Raw genomic sequence first — 13903 nt, forward strand, 5'->3', positions numbered from 1 at the left:
TCCCACTCCAGACAGACGCAGGTTAAGATCTTTCCTGGTAAGCCAGCTCGTGGTGCTACACAGAATGTTAGAAATGGGTTAGATTCAATATGTAAGAGCTAGCCAATAAGAGGTTAAAACTAATGGGCCAAGCAGTGTTTAAAAGAATACAGTTTCCGTGTAATTATTTCGGGTAAAGCTAGCCAGGTGGCGGAAAGCAGCCCCGCCGCTCCTCACTACACCTGAGGAAGTAGAGGCAGGCATAGCTCTGTAGATAAAGCACTCAACGTGCAGAAATGAGGACTGGAATTCAGATTTCCAAGCACCCTAAGAATGTTAGGAGCTGCACCAGTAAATTCTCATCAAGGAAGCTGCCTGAACACAAGGGGAGGAAGATGACTCCCAGACATGTCCATATGGGGATGGGAAAGTTAATGAGGCCTCCGCCACACATAGAGCTACAGACAACAGCTTCCTTGGGGAAGAGAACAATTGGTTACCCATACCAAGTAGTCAGACCTAGAAACTGTCATATAAACTATGTATATAATACTGTATTTAGGAATACGTACATACATACATACACACACACATACAATTTTTGGAGGAGCACATATCTCTTGTCTTCCTACCTCAAAACATAATGTTAAAAAAGATAAACCAAACCTATAGTTAACAGGAAATAAAAAAATTTCCATTAGTCAATTGTTTAAAGATATAGAGGTTGTTCTAATAATTACCTAAAATATCATAGAATATACCTAAAAAGATTCAGAGGAAGTTTTGAATTTTCCTCCAAAATAATGTGGACTGCATACTCAGAAACCAAATCAGCTGAAAATTTTTAAGAAAATTATGTAATGAAATTCTACACATTTGTATGTTTTTGCTTCCTCTAAGGCTATGTTATTGTAAAGATGTAAGTCTACAACTTCTCATGCTTTTAAAAGTCATATTTGATGAGTTTTTTCCTGTTATACGAACATCCTTTTGAAAATTTGGCTTCTAAATTATCTGCTGATTTTGCCTTTCCTCAAATACATCTGATGATCCTGAGAAAAAAAAAATAGCACGAATATAAATGAGTGGCTTCACATAAATTTGGAACGTACATGTATGAAACAGACCTTATCCCATATTCTCCCACATAAACACAACCGTTGATTTTCTATAAATATGAAACCAAAAGGCAGTCTTGGAAATAATATCTTTTTTGGAAAATGTAACAAACTCCCTCTTGCAAGTAATTTCTCAGCCACAATCTGAGAAAGACCTACAAAGCACTAGTTCCATGAGGCCTCCACGGCAAAGTGCCATAGATTGGGGACTGCATTCTTTTAAAGCAGAATTAAAGTTTATTTTGAAAAATATTAATCTTAGAAATAAACAAAAAGAAATACTCTCAGAAAGAAAGTAAGGCATACTTTACAAGTTGGGCATGGGCTTCTTAAAACTTTCCAAGACTGAGGATTTTAACTAACAAAATCTTACTTCCTCACAGTTTTGTAGAGGGTAAGCTCAAGGTCTGGGAGGAGATACAGAGGTATGGCTCTCCTCCAGGACTTTCTCCTTCGCTTGCTGGTACCTGTCTACCTCACTGTGGTTCCTACATTATCTTCTCTCTGCACATTTACACCACAGAGGACTTTTGTTCTTCTCATGAAACATCAAGTCTCCTTGGATTAGGAACCACCTATCTTACTTCATGTAGCCTTTACTAAACCTTTAAAGCCTTATTTCCAAATACAGTCACTCTGGGTGTTAGATTAGGCCTTCAACAAATCAATTTTATGAGGCTATAATTAGAATCATAACACACATTTCTATCCAATTTGATAAAATGCTATGAAATTCTGCCAACTACATGGTAAACTATGGGGCAAGCACAAAAATTTAAATTGAATTATTTTACTTTTCATTGTTCTTCATAAATTCTTAATAATACAGCATTATTTCTATAATCATTTATGCTAAGATACCACAAAAGTTTCTAAGAAGAAGAAATAATTTACAAAAACTCATGACTTTATATTTTGAAATATAGATACTTAACAACAGTGATCCTTATAAAAACAGAGTTCACTATTTACAAAAGTCCTCTTATGGGACTTCCCCCAGTTTATCTTGGTAGCAGAGGAGTTTTTCTATGCTTACATTAAAGTCTAACATTAAAATAGGCTAATATCTACATCCCTGAAACTGTTAACTCTTCTGTTTATTTTTCACGCAAATGCTGCGATGGCTAAAGTTGTATTTTAAGATTAAATTACTCTGATATAGAGATCTATAAGACAAAAGTCTCAAACCTGTAAGCCCCACTTGCCCAAGGACAGATCATTTCCTGGAATACTGAGGAGTGCTGTTCATGCAAGATAACAAGCTGTGTGATTTCACTTCTATAAATAAGCATAGTGGCACCAATTTCACAGAATGTGCTTGGTCACATGTAGGGGGAGGTATGTGGGCAGGAATTATATCAGGATACCTGCTTGCCCCTGACTGGATGAACATGAGAAATACAGAGCCTTGAAGAGTCTGTCTTTATAAGCCCCTGTCTAATGTAATTCAGTGCCGTGCTCTGAGAATCCCAGTTACGGGCCTGGCCAGTATCCATGGTCCTGGTATTTAAGAAAGCTTCCTTCAAATTTGGCTCAAAAATTGTGGTAATAGTCTTATTCTTGCCCAGTGGGATTAACAATACCAAAGCATTTTTAGAAAAGCACTCCTAAATTTGAAATGACACCTTATTATTATTGCTTGTTATGCTGTCTTTCCTGGATTATACACAGAAATTTCCAAAAATTCAAATAGCTTTAACAAGCCAAATATAGTTTTATTACTAATGAGATCATCTTTATTATGACAAAACCTTTCAGCTAAATATCAAGCTTAGTAACTAAACAAAAAGATTCAGAAGCTTTTTTCCCATTGTTATAGGGAGTATATTATATTGTTTTGGCTGTCAAAATAAAATACCACAGACTGAATGACTAAAACAAAATAAATGCATTCAATTCTGAAGGCTTGAAATGGGCAAGATCAAGTTGTCTATAAACGTGGTCTCTATTAGGGCCACATTCTTCAAGTCTTTGCTTGGTTTCACCTTGTATGTATCTGTGTCAAACTTTGTTGCCCATGGTCAGGGTAGAGTCAGGTATTTCCAGAATCTTGCCTCTTGTCCAGAGAAAACAATGACTCACGAAGATTTACCAAAGTAGAGAGATGACTTTATTAGAAGCAGAGCAGAGGTACAAGCTAAAGAGTAATAACTGTCAAGAGTGGTATGAGTAGGTATTCTCTAGGGTCCTAAGCTACAGCCCGTGGCCTTATTTTTATGGAGTATAAAAGAAGGAGATGGAGTAACTCTTGGGAGGAAGCAACAGTATGGAATGATTTGCTCTTTGGAGCAGATCAAAAAGCCATGCCTCTAACTCAGAGACATATTTATTTATTTATTTATTTATTTATTTATTTAAGATTTCTGTCTCCTCTCCGTCACCGCCTCCCATTTCCCTCCCCCTCCCCCAACCAACTCCCTCCCCCTCCCCCAACCAACTCACCCTCTCTCATCAGCCGAAGAGCAGTCAGGGTTCCCTGCCCTGTGGGGAGTCCAAAGACCTCCCACCTCCTTCCAGGTCTAGTAAGGTGAACATCCAAACAGCCTAGGCTCCCACACTTCACTTTTACTACTCTTTACATTTTTCCATCAAAAAAGATGTGCAGAGACATCTTTTTTGATGGAAAAATGTAAAGAGTAGTAAAAGTGAAGTTTTCCTTTCTTATGTTACCAGAAAAATGAGAGATGAGGTCAAAGCAAGCTATAACAGGGCTTCTAAAGTTACTAATGCCTGTCAACCTACCTAAAACTATGGGTTAAAACATAATCATATAACTTTTATTTTCTTTTCCTTCTCTCTCTCTCTCTCTCTCTCTCTCTCTCTCTCTCTCTGTGTGTGTGTGTGTGTGTGTGTGTGTGTGTAGAGAGAGAGAGAGAGTCCATTTAGTGTTGCTCATACTTCCAAGTGTTTAGAGCTAACCACGTGGGACAGAATAACCTATAGGGGGCGCAAAGCTGGAGAAAACTGATTCTCCCTCTGTCAGCAGCTGTTGATCTGATCACCTGAAGGTCTTCATCTACACATGGGGCTTTGTCAAAGTTCCTTTAGCTTTCATTGCCATGAATTGGGGAGGGGTCATGGGAAGAGTGGGAATAGAAGAGAGAGGACTGGAAACAATAAAACATATAGTACTTATGTGTGAAATTCTTTTAAAGGGTAAGTCACAAGAAATATTACATGTGAATCTCAGAATGACACATTTGTGTCCCGTAACTGATAGCTTTTAAATATGTAACCATTAGCATTATGAAATAATTTTTAATAGTCATTAATTTAGGATTTAAATCACAGAATTATGTAAAGGAGAGTTATGCTTTGAAATTAGTTTTTTTGGCAACACAATTCTTTTATCGAGGTAGACTCAGGAAAGATAGACCAATGACTATGTAGAGGAGAATACGCAGGAAGATTTGGAGGGTGAGGAGCTTCATGTTATTTATTCATGACATGGCCTCCCAATGACTCTTGTAAAAAAAATGTTCCATCTCCCGGAAAATTGTGCTGAATTGTCTTTTGCAGCTTTCACGCAATCAATCCTTGTGACAGATTTGGGTTCCAGGCAGCACATTCTCTGGGTTGGGACAATGGTTTCCTCACAATGCAGTGAAACCGAAGAATGCAAACAGACCACCCATTCCCAATGTGCAGCCACTGTGTGAGCCTGGAATCGTCTCCTCCAGACAATTTTCTACACACATCTCTAAAGTAATTTCTAAGGGCATATTAATTTTTCAGAAAAAAAACTGAAGTAAAAGAATATTATGTCTCAGATGTTTTGTAAGTTACTCATGACTGGTGGGTGACCAGTTGTAGAATAGGAAAATTGCCCACCATCAACACAGAACTTCCTAAGCATAATCATAGACATCAAAGTGAAAGAGACCTCTCTCTCTCTCTCTCTCTCTCTCTCTATATATATATATATATATATATATATATATACATATATATATATATATCAGAATCAAGAATGTCTTCCAAAGGATGGTTTTTTTTTAATCTACAAATACCAAATTTAGTATAACATCTGTTTTTCAAAATATGAACTGACAAGAAAATAAGAGGACTTTTGGGGGCGGCTGCCAACTCCCAAATAATGACATAGAGATTTATTATTAATTATGAGAGTTCTGCCTTAGCTTAGACTTGTCCCACTATCTCTTATAACTTAAATTAACCCCTATTTTCTCCATGGCACTTCTCTCCCCTGGAAGTCCCACTTATATCTCCTGCCTAGCTATTGACCTTTCAGCTCTTACTAAACCAATCACAGCAATATATCATCACACAGTGTACAACTATCTCACAACACATGAAGACTATGAACTATTTACAGATACTAAGATTCAAATAAATAAAGTGAAGTGAATAAACCATAAAAAAATAAAAACAAAAACAGTGAGATTTGCAGGGAAATGGATGGAGTCAGAAAAAAATCATTCTGAGTGAGGTAACTCAGAACTTTAAAGACAAATATGGTGTGTATTCACTTATATGTGGATGTTAGCTGTTAGGACACTGACAAGCAAATTATAATTTATATAACCAGAGAGGATTAGGTACTGAGTGAAAGACTAAGGATGAATGATGAATTTCTCTAAGAAGAGGAAATAAAATAGTTATGGATGGATGGGGACTGTAATGGAATAATCAAATGAGGAAGGGGAGGAAAGGGGGGTGAAAGAGAGAATGCGAAGAGGAATAGCTAAAACTAAGGGCCATTTGAGTGTTTATATGGAAACTTTATACAATAGAAGTTTCCCAAAATAGATACATATATGAAGTTGATTTAAATGACATTGCCAAATAATGGGAAAGAAAGAACACCAGAAGGACATATTTCATAACCAAATGAAGTTTTCAGTACTGAGGATGGTTAATATCTAATCAGATATTGACCAAAGGGGTCCCATGGGAACCCCCAACAACCCTGGCTATAGCCAAAGCTAATAGTTGCTCATGACAAACCAAGGGCAAGGCCCTATTGCTGAAGGCAGTAACTACACAACTCACTGAGCATGGAGAAGTCGGGCTGGTTTATTTAAAAATATTATACTTCTGGAGAGAGGAACAGAGTTAGGATGAAGGATAGAGGAGAGGGTAGTGACCTTTATGGGTCACTGGCATAGTGTGAATTTTCTTGCTCATTCGCATAGTGCTAACTAGCTGCACCTCTCCAGTCCCTAACTGGTACAAGTGGGTCCTAGTGGCTAGGCTCCTGGTCTTCCGACCTGTTTCTTTCATATGCTAATCTCCCAGCCCTCTTGTATATTCCACTTGCCTGAATCATCAGCACTGTTTTAGTCCTGTGGCTAATTTAAGCTGCTTCCCATCGTTCATTGCCTGAGGACATTTTTTCCTAAATTATTTTGGAAAACATTTTAAACTTGCAATTATTTGTATATAAATGAAGTTGTAGGGGAAAACAATGTCATCTATAGGTTGACGTTATCATTTAACGTAGCATTTTTGTAGACATCTAAAAACCAACTGGTATGGACAGAAAACCTTATGAGTTTTTAGTGTAGCTTCACCCAGTCACTCCACAGACACTCATGGAGCCATTGATATGTGTAGGGAGAGTGAATAAGGAAAGAAAATAGCTAAATCATTATCTCTCCCACATGACTCTCTCAGTCAAGAAAGAGACATTCAAATAATGAAAAAAAAAAACAAATTACTGTGTTTCATATGGATCTCAGAAACTCAGGACAATATATAACCACAGAGGTGTTTGTTTACTTGTTTGTTTTTAGCTGAAATATGGCGGGGTAAAAGGAAACGGAAAAATAAAGTATTTGGGGTGTAAACAACCTCAATTTGCCTTTCTTTAAAGAATATTTTGTCTTTGAAAATTCCCAACAGTATATTTAGATCATATTCCTCCACTAACTCCTCTCAGATCCTTCCCCACCTCCCTATCTTCCAAACTTCACTTTCACGGTTTTTTTTTTTTTTTTTTTTGGAATTGGGGAGGGTCAGATCTCACTCTGTAGCTTTGACTGCCCAGGAAGTCATTATGTAAAGTAGCCTAGTCTTAAATTCATAGAAATCCGCCTGCCTCTGTTTCCCGAGTGATGAGATCATAAACAGCCATCACACATGGAGGTTTGGGCATAACTTCATCAGAACTTTTTGGTGCACAGTAAAGATTTCTCTTCAAATTTAAAGACTCTCTTACACAAAGGCTGAGATTGTGGTTCAACCTTTATCTCTTAGCCCCCTATAATATCGCTTCTGATGACAAGAACTGTCATGTCGTCCAGTGTGGGCCATGTAGGAATTAAAATCATCATGAGGGCAACTCAAGAGAACTCAGTTCAGATGCTGCTGTGGGGTTGGTTTGACTTAAGACATTCCTCAACTCAACTTCAGCTCAATCTCTTCTTCTCCCTTGATAGCAAGAACCCAAGTCCAATAAACTTCCTTTATATTCATCTCTGGCTTACATGCCTGTCTTGGGAGAGCCCAGACAGGGGTCTCCTGCTGTTAGGTATGTCTAAGAAAGCCACCCTGAGGATGGTGTTTTAGAAAGAAAGCATCTTCTGCCTGGCTAACAATGGGCACAAGGTGGCAGTGTTAAGACTCTTAGTCATCATGTACTCAGCAATCAGACTGGTTGAATAAATGCTACTTGGTGCCCTGTATCAAATATTTGAGATGATGAAGAAAGTAGCAGTTCTAAAAAAATAAATAAATAAAATAAAATGGAGGTGGGTTAATGGCCACTTTTGAACATTACTGAAAAAATAAATGAAAAATTCATTGTGAGCTTCCAAACACTAAAAGTTGACTGAGTGCAATTTGCTTGAGAGTAGTTGAGCACAGAAACAAATAAAACCATTTGCTAACATTAGGGAGATTTTTTTTAATGAGTTATACAATATGGGTAGAAATAAATGGCTGACAACCAGAAATACTGAAATCTAAGTCTTCAGAACTCTTGTTTTTTACCAGAACTTTCCTCTGAAACCTCATGGCCCCACAGGCCCAATCTCCTAGGATCTACAATCCCACCAACAAGCCAATTAAAGAGTTAATTAATGCTGAAAAGTAGAGAGGGGGGTGTACTCAAATTGGTCATCTTGCAAAGAAAAAGAGACAAAGCGGCCAGGAACTCAAGTCTAGTTTTCAGTGGGCAGATGGGTGGGTGTGTCTGTTCTTGAGGTTTTGCCCTTCCAGAAACTCAAGATGACTCAGGGGATGAAGTTAAGGACAATACATTATCCCTGCCTCCAGCTCCAGGACAGTCACAAAGTGAAAACAGACATGCTAGGTTTTTATCCTGCTTTTTGGTACCTTACAGGCTCCGCCTGCTTCAGGAAAAGCCAGTAGGGTGCCTAGTTCGTCACGTTCAGGTCACTCTCTATCTGGCTATATTGTCAGGGCTTGGCACAAACTGATACCGCCATCACTGCCAAGTCAGGTCTCAGAGCATCACGAAGAGGTGATTTGTGTGACTTCAGTGTGCTCAGACAGTAACAACACTAGGCTAAGTGCTAGAAGGACACACGATTGAATAACTTTTGACAGACCTTTGTCACTGTGATAAGGCACTGCCATTTATAGATCTATTGGCTGTATTAGGCTACATTCATAGATATTATGGAACGCATGTGCCCCCAGGATGCAGGTCTAACATTCTTTATAACGTTTACCGAAGGAGAGAGGATATATATGTTCTGCCTAGTTTCTGTCAACTTGATACAAGCTAGAGTCATTAACACGCAAGGAATCTCAATTGAGAAAATGCCTCCATCAGATCCAGCTGTAAGCCCTTTTCTTAATTAGTGATTGATGGGGAGGGCTCAGCCTATAATGAATGGTTCTATCCTGTGTGGGCGGTCCAAGGTTCTATAAGAAAGCAGGCAAGCAAAGCCACAAGAGCAAGCCAGTAAGCAGCCTTCCCTTTCCCTCCAATAACCTCTGCATCAGCTCCTGCCTCCAGGGCCCTGCCCTGTTTGAGTTCCTGTCCTGAGTTCCTTCATAGAGGCTACCGTGTGGAAGTGTAAGTCTGGCAAACCCTTTCCTTCCTAACTTGCTTTGGTTCATGGTGTTTCATCATAGCAATAGGAACCCTAAGACAATACAAGAGCAGGAACACACAATTTGTGTGCCTACAATGCCTTGTGGACCCTCTCTGAAATTGAAATTGGGGACATAACTGGAGACGCCCACACACTGCCCTTCTTGCCGCAGTAGCTAACACAAAACCCTGACCATTGGCGTCTGAAATTTAAGACACTGGTGGGAACAAAAAGAGGATGGAGACTGAAACACACACATGCATGTGAGCACGCGCGCACACTCACACACACACACACACACACACACACACACACACACAACTAAGTGACTCCATTGATGGAGGAAGGTCATTGGTTAAATAAAAAGAAACTGCTTGGCCCTCATTGGTTAGAAGATAGGTGGGAGGAGTAAACAGAACAGAACACTGGGAGGAAGAGGAAGTGAGCTCAGACTCCACAGCACTCCTCTCGGGAGCAGACGCCTCAGAGAGACGCCATGCTCCCAGCTCCCAGGCAGACACATGCGATGAAGCTCCGACCCAGGATGGGTGTAGGCTAGAATCTTCCCGGTAAGCGCACCTAGCTGTGCTACATAGAATATTAGAAATGGGCTAGTCCAGGTGCGAGAGTTAGCCTAGAAGAGGCTAGATAGAAATGGGCCAAGCAGTGATTAAAAGAATACAGTGTCCATGTAATTATTTCGGGGCATAAGCTAGCCAGGCGGCTGGGGTGCTGGGAACGCAGCCCTGCCGCTCCTATTACTACACTCCATGATAGTTTTACCCAGTGCCAAATACAGAGAGTGCCCTGGTGAACTGGCACTCTCTGGTTCTTTCTAAGCAATGTGTTCAGGGAGCTGTCTGCACAGTACAGTTTGTCTTGACAACACAAAGAACCATGACTTTTCCCTCAAACTACCATTTGTAGTTAAGTGTTAAGACTTAAGAGATTGAAAGGGCTGTGGTGGCGCATGACTTTAATCCCAGCACTCAGGAGGCAGAGGCAGGCAGATCTCTGTGAGTTTAAGGCTAGCCTAGTCCACACAGCGAGTTCCAAGGCTACACAGAGAAACCCTGCCTTGAAAAATTTGGGATGGGGAAGAACCGGGTAAAAATTGGCAGTCACCAATAGTGATAAATGATCAATTTTATGACATGTATATTCTCCACTAAGTCATTTTTCTTTGAGACGTAGTCAGGTTAGCCAAATAAAAACACCTTTCTCATTGACTTTATTTGCCTCGACAAATGTTTGGTTTTAAACCTCCTCAGAATTAGTTAAAAAGTGGACTCCAAAATAATACATTATTTTTTGAACTCTATCTAACCTAGAATATTTATTGCTCAATAAAAGCTTCAATGATTTTATAATTGAGATGATATATAAAACACAATTAACACCAGCAATCTCAAGGAACAAATAATGGAAAATTATTAAATGTCATGCCCTAGCTCATTAACTGATTAAAAAAATAGTTTCTGAGTTTAATGCTGTGTGTGTTTAGATATATGAATTGAGAGTATGTATTTAATAGTTCATGTCAAATGAAACATCAGGATCAGCAATTTTCAAAGCTGTTCAGCTTCCTTTCAGCAAAGGAACACGTTTGCTGTAAACGTCATCAAGTTGCTAACTCCGAATACAAATTTCTTATGAATGAATAAAAACATTAGTTTTGTGTGTTTTCATCGAGTAGATAAAATTTATCGTCTCAGCTGCAGCATTCAGTTTGTACACTTTATTCTTCTTAGTCCAGGAGACTCCTCCATTGATTTGCTGTGCTTGGTGTCGTAATTGTGCTTATATACCTAGATAACACACTGCACTTGTTCAGCTTGTCCAACTAATCTCTTATAATTCCATTCCTGCCGGAGACTCCAAGTATCACTTTTAATATCAATGGCTTCCGAATATCCATCACCTCCTCTAAATCTGGAATGAAGCTCAAATCTGTCCTTTTCCAATAGATCCCATTCAGACACCAGCATCTACCAGTTGGTAAAAACACACAGGAACCTATGTTTTTTATACACTTCCAGAAAAAAAAAATCCCTCCAAACACAGTTGATTTTTTTGTTGTTGTTGTCTGTTTGTTTGTTTCTCGAGACAGATTTTCTCTGTGTAACGGCCCTAGCTGTTCTGGAATTAGCTCCTGTAGACCAGGCTGGCCTTGAACTCACAGAGATCTGCCTGCCTCTGTCTCCTGAGTTCTGGGTTTAAAGGCTCGTGCCACCACCGCCCAGCTGCACAGTTGATTTTTACTCTTTCAACATTTCTTGCTTTCACTTTTTCTGTCTCATGCCTATCTCATTTGTACCTTTTCATGGCTTTATAAATTACTTTACGTGTGGGAGACTCCTCCCACTTTCCTGGAAGCTGAAACTTTGATAAGGAGTTTATAATTCAGGCGTTCTCAATTCCTAATACAATCTTTTAGCATATGGTTTTGATGCCATATACAGCTACAATTTGAGTTCTCGTTAACACTCTTAGAACAACACAGAAACATTATAGGGATATTATTGGAATATTCTGTGAAATACTAACCACAGGCTCTGCTGACAATACTTGCTATCATAGTTCCAAAAGAACTGCAGTTTTAGGCAGGAGACCAAATAAAGGTATCTCATCTTGAACAGAGAGCTGGCTCCGCCCCTTGCCTCACATGGAGTGGTCCCAGCAGCCAGGTCTGACCAACATTCTGGGCCTTGGGTTGGTTGACCCATCCTATTATCTAACCCGTCTATGACCAGCTGGAGAGCTTGAACAGACCAGTCCTGTAGGACGATACTAGCAGGATGTCCTTGACTCAGGACAACAGCAGGATATCCAATAACAATTTCGGGAGGGTCCAGTGATGATGGTGTGCCGGAGGCCTCAGCCCTTGAGCCAGACCAATGGCTTTTGCAACGAACATTTGTGGGTGAGTTGAACAAAAGGGTATACTGCATGATACACCACAGTTCCAACTGCCTCTAGGACGAATGAAGAGAGGTGCTGGAGAGGCAGGAAAAGACAAAGGAGCGAATCAGGTTTTTGTTTTGTTTTTAATTAAATGTTGGGGAGACACCGCAGGGTTGAGGGGCAGATAGGGACTGTAAGGTGAGTGGAATTGGGGTGCAGCATCCTAAATCCCCAAAGAATTAATAAAGAATTATGTTATACCAAACGTAATTAAAACCAAAAAAAGAACATGAATATTTAGATTGTATACCAAATGCTAGACTATTGTTAAGTTTTTGAGTTGAAAATTTCAAAAATATACATAGAAACAAAAAGTCATTATATGGTGAATTTTAAACAAGCCCATCATGCATATGTTTAAGATATAATAATTCATATGATAATACTTCTATTGTTTTTTACTAGCTATAGCTACTTATTATATATGACTTATTCATGATTATTTAAATAAAATATTAAAATCTTTGTGCTCAAGAGGCTTGGGAAGATTTCTTTTTTTGTTTTTTTTTTTATATGTTTATTGCTAGTTTATTTTTTTTTCAAAAAAAAAAGTTTCAGCCTCCTCCCAGCCTCCCATTTCCCTCCCCCACCCTTCTTCCCCTCCCTCCACTCCTCTCCCCTTCCCTCTCCAGTCCAAAGAGCAGTCAGGGTTCCCTGCCCTGTGGAAAGTCCAAGGTCCTCCCCCCTCCGTCCATGTCTAGGAAGGTGAACATCCAAACTGGCTAGGTTCCCACAAAGCCAGAACATGAAATAGGATCCAAACCCCGTGCCATTGTCCTTGGCTCCTCATCAGCCCTCATTGCTCGCCATGCTCAGAGAGTCCGGTTTTTTCCCTTGCTTTTTCAGTCATAGTCCAGGAAGATTTCTAAAAAGTAATGAAAAGACGAATAAAAAGTCCTTTATTTAACTTATTTCACTAGAAATTCTAGACTTACATGGAATCAATTGTAGTTAGATATTAACTATGTACGTTCATATAAAAATAATATAATTGGGATAAAAGTCTAACTAATAGTAAAGTGGTAACATAACATGCACAATACCCCGGGTTTGATCCCTAGCACATATAGATGGATAAGTACTTAAACATCTATATGTAGAAACAGTGGCGTGTATTTGTCCTTAGCTGTATTTCAAGCTAACAGCAAGGACAATCATCATGATCCTTGTTTTCCTTTTCTTCGGGAACATCCCATGAGTAGGATGTAAGGATTTACTCTGCTTAGTAGAGAGTCTGTGTGATGTTAAAATTACCTGATCAAGTTTAATTGCTCAACCTATTGATATTGGTTCTCATGGACAAAAAGTCCACCAATCCGACTTCCCTATGAAAATGGCTTAGCAGTTTATTATAGCTGCAAAATATGCAGGTATTCACACATATCAATGTATATAAATATCTCCTAGTGTTAGTGTTGTCATTCATTATAGATATTCACACATATAAATATCCCCCAGTGTTTTCATTACAGATATGAAGATAGATACATAGCTATATACACTCTACATTTTTTAAACATTGAGTTTGTGCATCCATATGAAAGTGTCTCTGTGTGCTCACACACATTGTGCTAGGAGCATTGTGAAGGGCCCATGCCAGAGTATTCCAAAGGCACACGTGCGATGCAAAAGCAGAACAGCCAAAAGAAAAAAAAAAAAAAAGGTTCTTTATTGAAAATGTCATCAACTGCTGGGAAGGGATGTGAAGGAAATACATCAATTCCCCTGCCTCCCTTAAAGGCAAGCAGAAAGCAGAACTGCTCTTTTTTCAATCAATGAAATTAGCAAAAGCAATTGAATGTGGCGGAGAGGAGA

This window comes from Microtus oregoni, unplaced genomic scaffold, assembly GCF_018167655.1.
Source record: "Microtus oregoni isolate MIOR12 unplaced genomic scaffold, Mior012 000037F_ref0000500, whole genome shotgun sequence".
In the NCBI taxonomy this organism is placed as follows: domain Eukaryota; kingdom Metazoa; phylum Chordata; class Mammalia; order Rodentia; family Cricetidae; genus Microtus; species Microtus oregoni.